A 5994-nucleotide genomic window follows, 5' to 3' on the forward strand; every position below is an offset into this window, starting at 1 on the left:
TTTCATTACTAGACATTCATTCGTTCCAATCAGTCATGAACATGTATGTATCCATGTCTAAAACTTCCGCTGAAAACATGAGTTCTCATCCCCAACATAGTGGTATCAGAGCCGTGTTGGGAAAGATGAACAAAACCGAAATTAAACCAAGTTCTACGTTACTTCCCTATCAACACTGCACGGATGAGGCAAGAGAAAGAATCAAACGAAATCTAAGAGAAAAGACATGTTACTATTGTCGACAGCCGGGGCACAAGATTCACGTGTGTAAAAGAAAAGAAACCGATGAAGCGACACAGTTGATACGACAAGCAGTAAATGAAGGAATACCGAGACAAGATGGAGATGTTAACAATCATCAAGAAATGGTTGTTGTCGGTACCGAAGGAGGGTTATGGAATGACATTTGGTACGTAAGTTCTGTATTTAAACATCATATTGCCGGGAATTTGAACGTGTTTAAACGAATTAAACATATAATCGGGGTTGATACACGCACTGGTGAACATAATTTTTTGTTCACACGGGGGGTTGGATCAATAGAAATAAAAACCGGAAATGAAAACATGAGAATTCAAAGCGTCTTTTATTCACCGGAACTCGATCGAAATGTATTGAGTTTAGATCAATTGACGTTGCAAGGATTTACGGTCAAAAAGGCCGGTGATACTTGTAGAATTTATCCAATGTTTTCTTGTCCGGTAAACAACTTGTTCAATGGAACGAGTGGGATGACAAGAGAAGAAGAGTTAGGCTTACAGGAGAAACAAAAGATTATCGAAGAAAATGTTCTTGATGAAGAATTCAAGCAACGCCATTTGAATTCCTATTTCGAAGAACTTAATCTGTCTTCACAAGAAACAGATTGGAGTATCATGATTGTCAACGCTATGGAGTTCAAAGAATTCGAAGATTGCAGAGCCTTCATGAATCTATTGGACGATCGAGATTTTGTCATCAAGTATAAACATATACTTGATTCAAAATTTGAGGAATTGGTTAAATGGTTCTTGTTCAATTACATGGGAATAAAAACTAGACAGGTTCCGCCAATGGATTCATATATGAGGAAAGTTAATCTACTGAGTTTGTATCTACTCGTGGCCATGGACGGTGGTTATCAAAATGTAACAACCGAGAACACTTGGCCTGCAATAGCCAAAGATATGGGATTCAATTATGAAGATGGTGACTACATGAGAGCCACATATGTTGCATATCTTGACGTCCTAGAATATTACTACAATTTCAAACATGTTCAACAGAATATGCAAGACAAGAAGACAGTTCTGGAAGAAGGAACATCCACCAGTGGTCATCAAGAAGGTTCGAAGAATGCAGGAGTTGCTAAACAAAATGCGGTCGAAATGGAATCTGTTGCCTTATTTGCAGGTGTAGACGATGAAGACTGGAATAAAGGAAAGCGAAGGAAGCGTTTTAATTTCAACTATGCAAAATGGGCAATGGATGAAGCAAATCGAAGCGTACTGGATCAAGCTCGTAAACATAACCTAGTTTAAAGGGGGTTATGTTAGATTTATTAAACTAGTTATGTTTATGTTATTATATGTTATTCGGATATACTTATATATTTAGAAACACTTACTAAGGTTAGTTAATGATAAGTTTATGTAATAATCAAGGGATAAGCGGGAAAGCTTTCAAATAACTGTAATGGACAGTTACCCGCCAAATTCCCGAACCGCCAAAATGTTTATGTATAAATTGATGTCACCGGAATCAATGTCCGGTACCAAGACATTTCAGTTATACTTGAATAGTCCGTTTGTTTCTGTTTTGAACTTTCTGCATTCACATTTTCATTACTAGACATTCATTCGTTCCAATCAATCATGAACATGAATGTATCCATGTCTAAAACTTCCGCTGAAAACATGAGTTCTCATCCCCAACAAAATAGGGGTCGTGAGACTCAGCTCGAAATCCGTAAAAAAAACTAACAAATACCCGTAACCTAGTTACACATAGGACAACTTAAGGTCTGTAATCCATGTGGCCAGTAACACATAACACACACACCTAAAAATAAGGAGAAGAATGACAATAAACCAATGGAGGTAACACATTGATAATGCTACATTAGCATAAGAATCATACCAAAAGGTCTGGTGGCGGTTTTTTCCGTACAACAACCCCGTTCCTGTGGGGTGTGCATAATGTACACGGGTTTGCGGGTCTAACCCGACCTGAACCCAAATAATTTTACAAGGACCCAAACACGAAAATTGTGTAACATATGAAGCCGAACACGACATGAATCTTGCTGCCATTATCTCTAGATCTAGATATCGTTACATTATATCTATTGATGACTTTAGTCACTGATCACTTGGATTTACCATTTATCTCATCGCTCACAAACTGTTAATTCTTTCCGTCGATTCAAAGTGTTAATTTCTAACATGACACCGACATAAGTCATAACACGAAGTTTGCGGTTTTGGGTTTACCCTAAAAGGGTAAGAGTCAGTTTCAGGTTGAACCCGCGAACCACTTAGCTAAACAGATTGGGTTATGTCAACTTGGTGGGTTGGCGAGTTGAGCTGTTCGACCCATTTATATTATACTTTATTTTTTTTTAAATTTTTTTTATAGTAATAAACTAAATTAGTTGGGTATTTTATACAATAATTATACATAAGAAAGAAACTGTCATAAGATTTTATAATTAAATGTAGTTGTTTTATACAAACTTGTGTAGTATGTTATTAAAATTTTATTTTACATTATTAATATACGAAAAATTAATAAATAGAAAAATTGAGTTAAAGGGATCGTGTTCGGGACCCATATGTGACAACGTATAACATATAAAAGTACAATAAAGTGTGAAACCGTAGAATGAAAAGGCTAACTACTAGATTTAAAAATGTTACGAGAGTTACAAACTTTTCTCAGTGATTTGTTGACATATGTAAAAAGGAAAGCCATGACGGAATAGAGTCACACGCATGGCCTAAACGAGAATGCCATACATCTCAGGAAGCAGAAGCAGTAGCTGAAAGTGAGGAGAGCTGATAAAGACTAAGCAGAGTGTGGTGGAGGATCTGCCCTGTTAGATTCTAAATGGAAAAGCCAGATGTGAGAAAATAATCGCAATATGATGATCAATAATAAGCTGAGTTATGCATAAAAGGTTTTTAGCTACACCCGGAACAACAAGTACGTTTTTAAGTAGGAGTGTATGTTGAGAAAGTTGAAGAAAGGAATGGCCAATTAGGGAATAGAAGCGACATACCATGGTCAACAAGCACTTGCTTCGAACCTGTGTAGGGCTGATGTGTGTAAAATACAACATATAAATCACATCAATTAAGGCATAAAACTAACCCTTTTTAAGTACTAATGTTGGAAAAAGAGTGTTTTTGTCTTCCTTTTGTATTTTCAGGATGAAATGAGCTCAAAATCACAAAAGAAGCAAAAAGACAACTAATTCTACCATTAATACAAGAAAAGGAACAAAAGTGGACTGCCCGGACCCTCAACGGCACCTCCCAAGGCAAAGGAGAAGAAACAGAGTCTGAACACGCCCCATGTCCAGCGAACACGGGGGCGTGCCCAGGAAGCAGCAGAAAAGACAAACCAGTAGAAGCTTCCATTGCCCACCAAGGGGCCGTGTCCAGCGAGCACGGGGGCGTGGTGAAAGTACAGCAGGCGCATTAATTGTAATTCGCAATTACAATTAATGAAGTGAGAGAATGTCAGACGGGCACGGGGCCGTGTCCAGCGGACACGGGGCCGTGTCCAGCCTTCTGTTCAGCCTATAAATAGAGGAGCTTGGCTTCATTCTCTCTCATCCCTTGGCACACCACCTCTCTCACACTTCATCCACCACCCACCACCACCATAACACCATCATCCACCACCATCATCCATTGTCCATCGTAGAGTGTGTGAGTCGTCTCGGGATCCAAGATTGATCGTAAGAGTTCTTGACAATCAAGGCCATGTTTGCCTAAGTCTCTTACATCACTTGGTGAAGACAAGTGTTTAGTATAATACTTTTTATTTTTAATCTTTTGCACTTTTTATTTGGTTTTGTATTAATGACTTTAATAACTAGTTACTTATGTTGAAGGTGATCTTTCCTTATCGTTTGTCCGTGGTGTCTTGGCATTATTTTACTGTCTATATAAAATAAAATTTTCACCATTCATATCTCCACGGTCTATATGGAGGTATGTTGGCTACCTGGTCGGGGGTTAAGGGAACGGTTTGGTAACGGTCTTGCCCTTGTTCAGCGTTTAGAGGTCCTGCTTGGGACCTGGGTCAAATTTAGTAGGATCTCCTTCAATGCCCATAGGTATTGGATGGCGGGGATCCAAACTCTTTGACCCCCTCATAAGTTAACTACTATTAATACTATAACCCGGCTATTTAGGACTGTATCCCTACTGACTCAGACTACTTAGCCGAGGGTAACGTCACCGCCAAAAGCGGGGCCTACCATAATTTGCATTAATAACTTAATTCATTATCTTTCAATAATCCGACCCTTTAGGATTGTATCCTTGCTGACTCAAACTACTGGGTTGAGGGTAACGTCGCCTTCAAAAGAGGGGCCTACTACAATAACTAAGATAATCTCTTAAACAAGTGCAAAAGTGCGAAAATAATCAAAGGTTATACTAATACACGTGTCGGATCCAAGTGATTCATCTTGTCTATCTGTTTTTATTTTTTTTTATTTTCAGCATTTAGTTAGTTTTTATTTTTCTTAGTTTAAAACATTTTTCTCACTTTTTGATTTGATTAGACGTTGAGGATAAACCGGTATTAAAAGCTCTTGTGTCCTTGGACGACCTCGGTATCTTACCAACAATATACTACGTCCACGATGGGTGCACTTGCCCATATGTGTGTTTAGTGTTAGTGAATATCGTGTTTTATAAATTTAAAACTTGGCTAAAAGTGTAAAAAAAGGGCTTAAATATACATCAAAATTATATTACACTACATGCACATCAAGTTTTTGGCGCCGTTGCCGGGGAACACAAGGATTTTAAGAAAGCTTAAAATCGACGGCCTAATCAGTTTTTCAAAACCTTTTTAAAACGCGCGCATTTTTCTGCATTTTAGTTTAGTTTTGCATTTACAGTAGCCTGAACACGGGGCCGTGCTCACTGAACACGCCCCCGTGCTGCATATTTTTAGAGTAGATACCCAGATACAGAGTCTGAACACGGGGCCGTGCTCACTGAACACGCCCCCGTGCTCAACGTGACCAGTAACTTTAATTAAAACGCCCAGATACAGACCCTGAACACGGGGCCGTGTTCACCCAACACGGGGCCGTGTCCAGCTTCTGTTTCCGTCTTATTTTTGTTTTCTGGTCCCGAGACTCAGTTGTGATCTGTTGAGTGATTCTTATGGATCAATACTCAAGAGGTTACAACTACACCTATGATGAGGATGATTATAGGGGTAATTATTGCACTAATTGTCGTAACGCACGCTCAGTTCAATATAATACTTCATATCAACCATCCAATTCATACAACCATTATGAGGAGCCCAGGTACGAGCCATCAACTTCATACACATCCTATGAAGACCAAAGGTATGAACCTCCTCCCTCATACTCATATTTTGATGAACCAAGGTATGAGCCTTCATACTCATACTTTGAAGATTCAAGATATGAGCCACCATCTTCATACTCTTACTATGAGGAACCATGGCGTGAACAACCCACCTCATATGAGTACTATGAAGAACAAAGTTTCGACCCTTATCCATCATATACTTACAATGAAGAACAATGGTGTGAACCATCTACTTCATATGAGTATTATGAGGAGCCAAGGTTCGAACAACCGGATTCAAGCCTTGAGGATCCAAATTCTTTTTCTCTCACCGAAGTAACTAATAGGATATTGGAAAAACTTAAAACTATCGAACGCTATATAAAAGAATCTCGCGCAAGGGAAGAGGAATCTCGCGCAAGAGAAGAGTTAAAAAATGATAATAACG

The sequence above is a fragment of the Helianthus annuus genome, chromosome 15 (assembly GCF_002127325.2).
Source record: "Helianthus annuus cultivar XRQ/B chromosome 15, HanXRQr2.0-SUNRISE, whole genome shotgun sequence".
NCBI classification, from domain to species: Eukaryota; Viridiplantae; Streptophyta; class Magnoliopsida; order Asterales; family Asteraceae; genus Helianthus; species Helianthus annuus.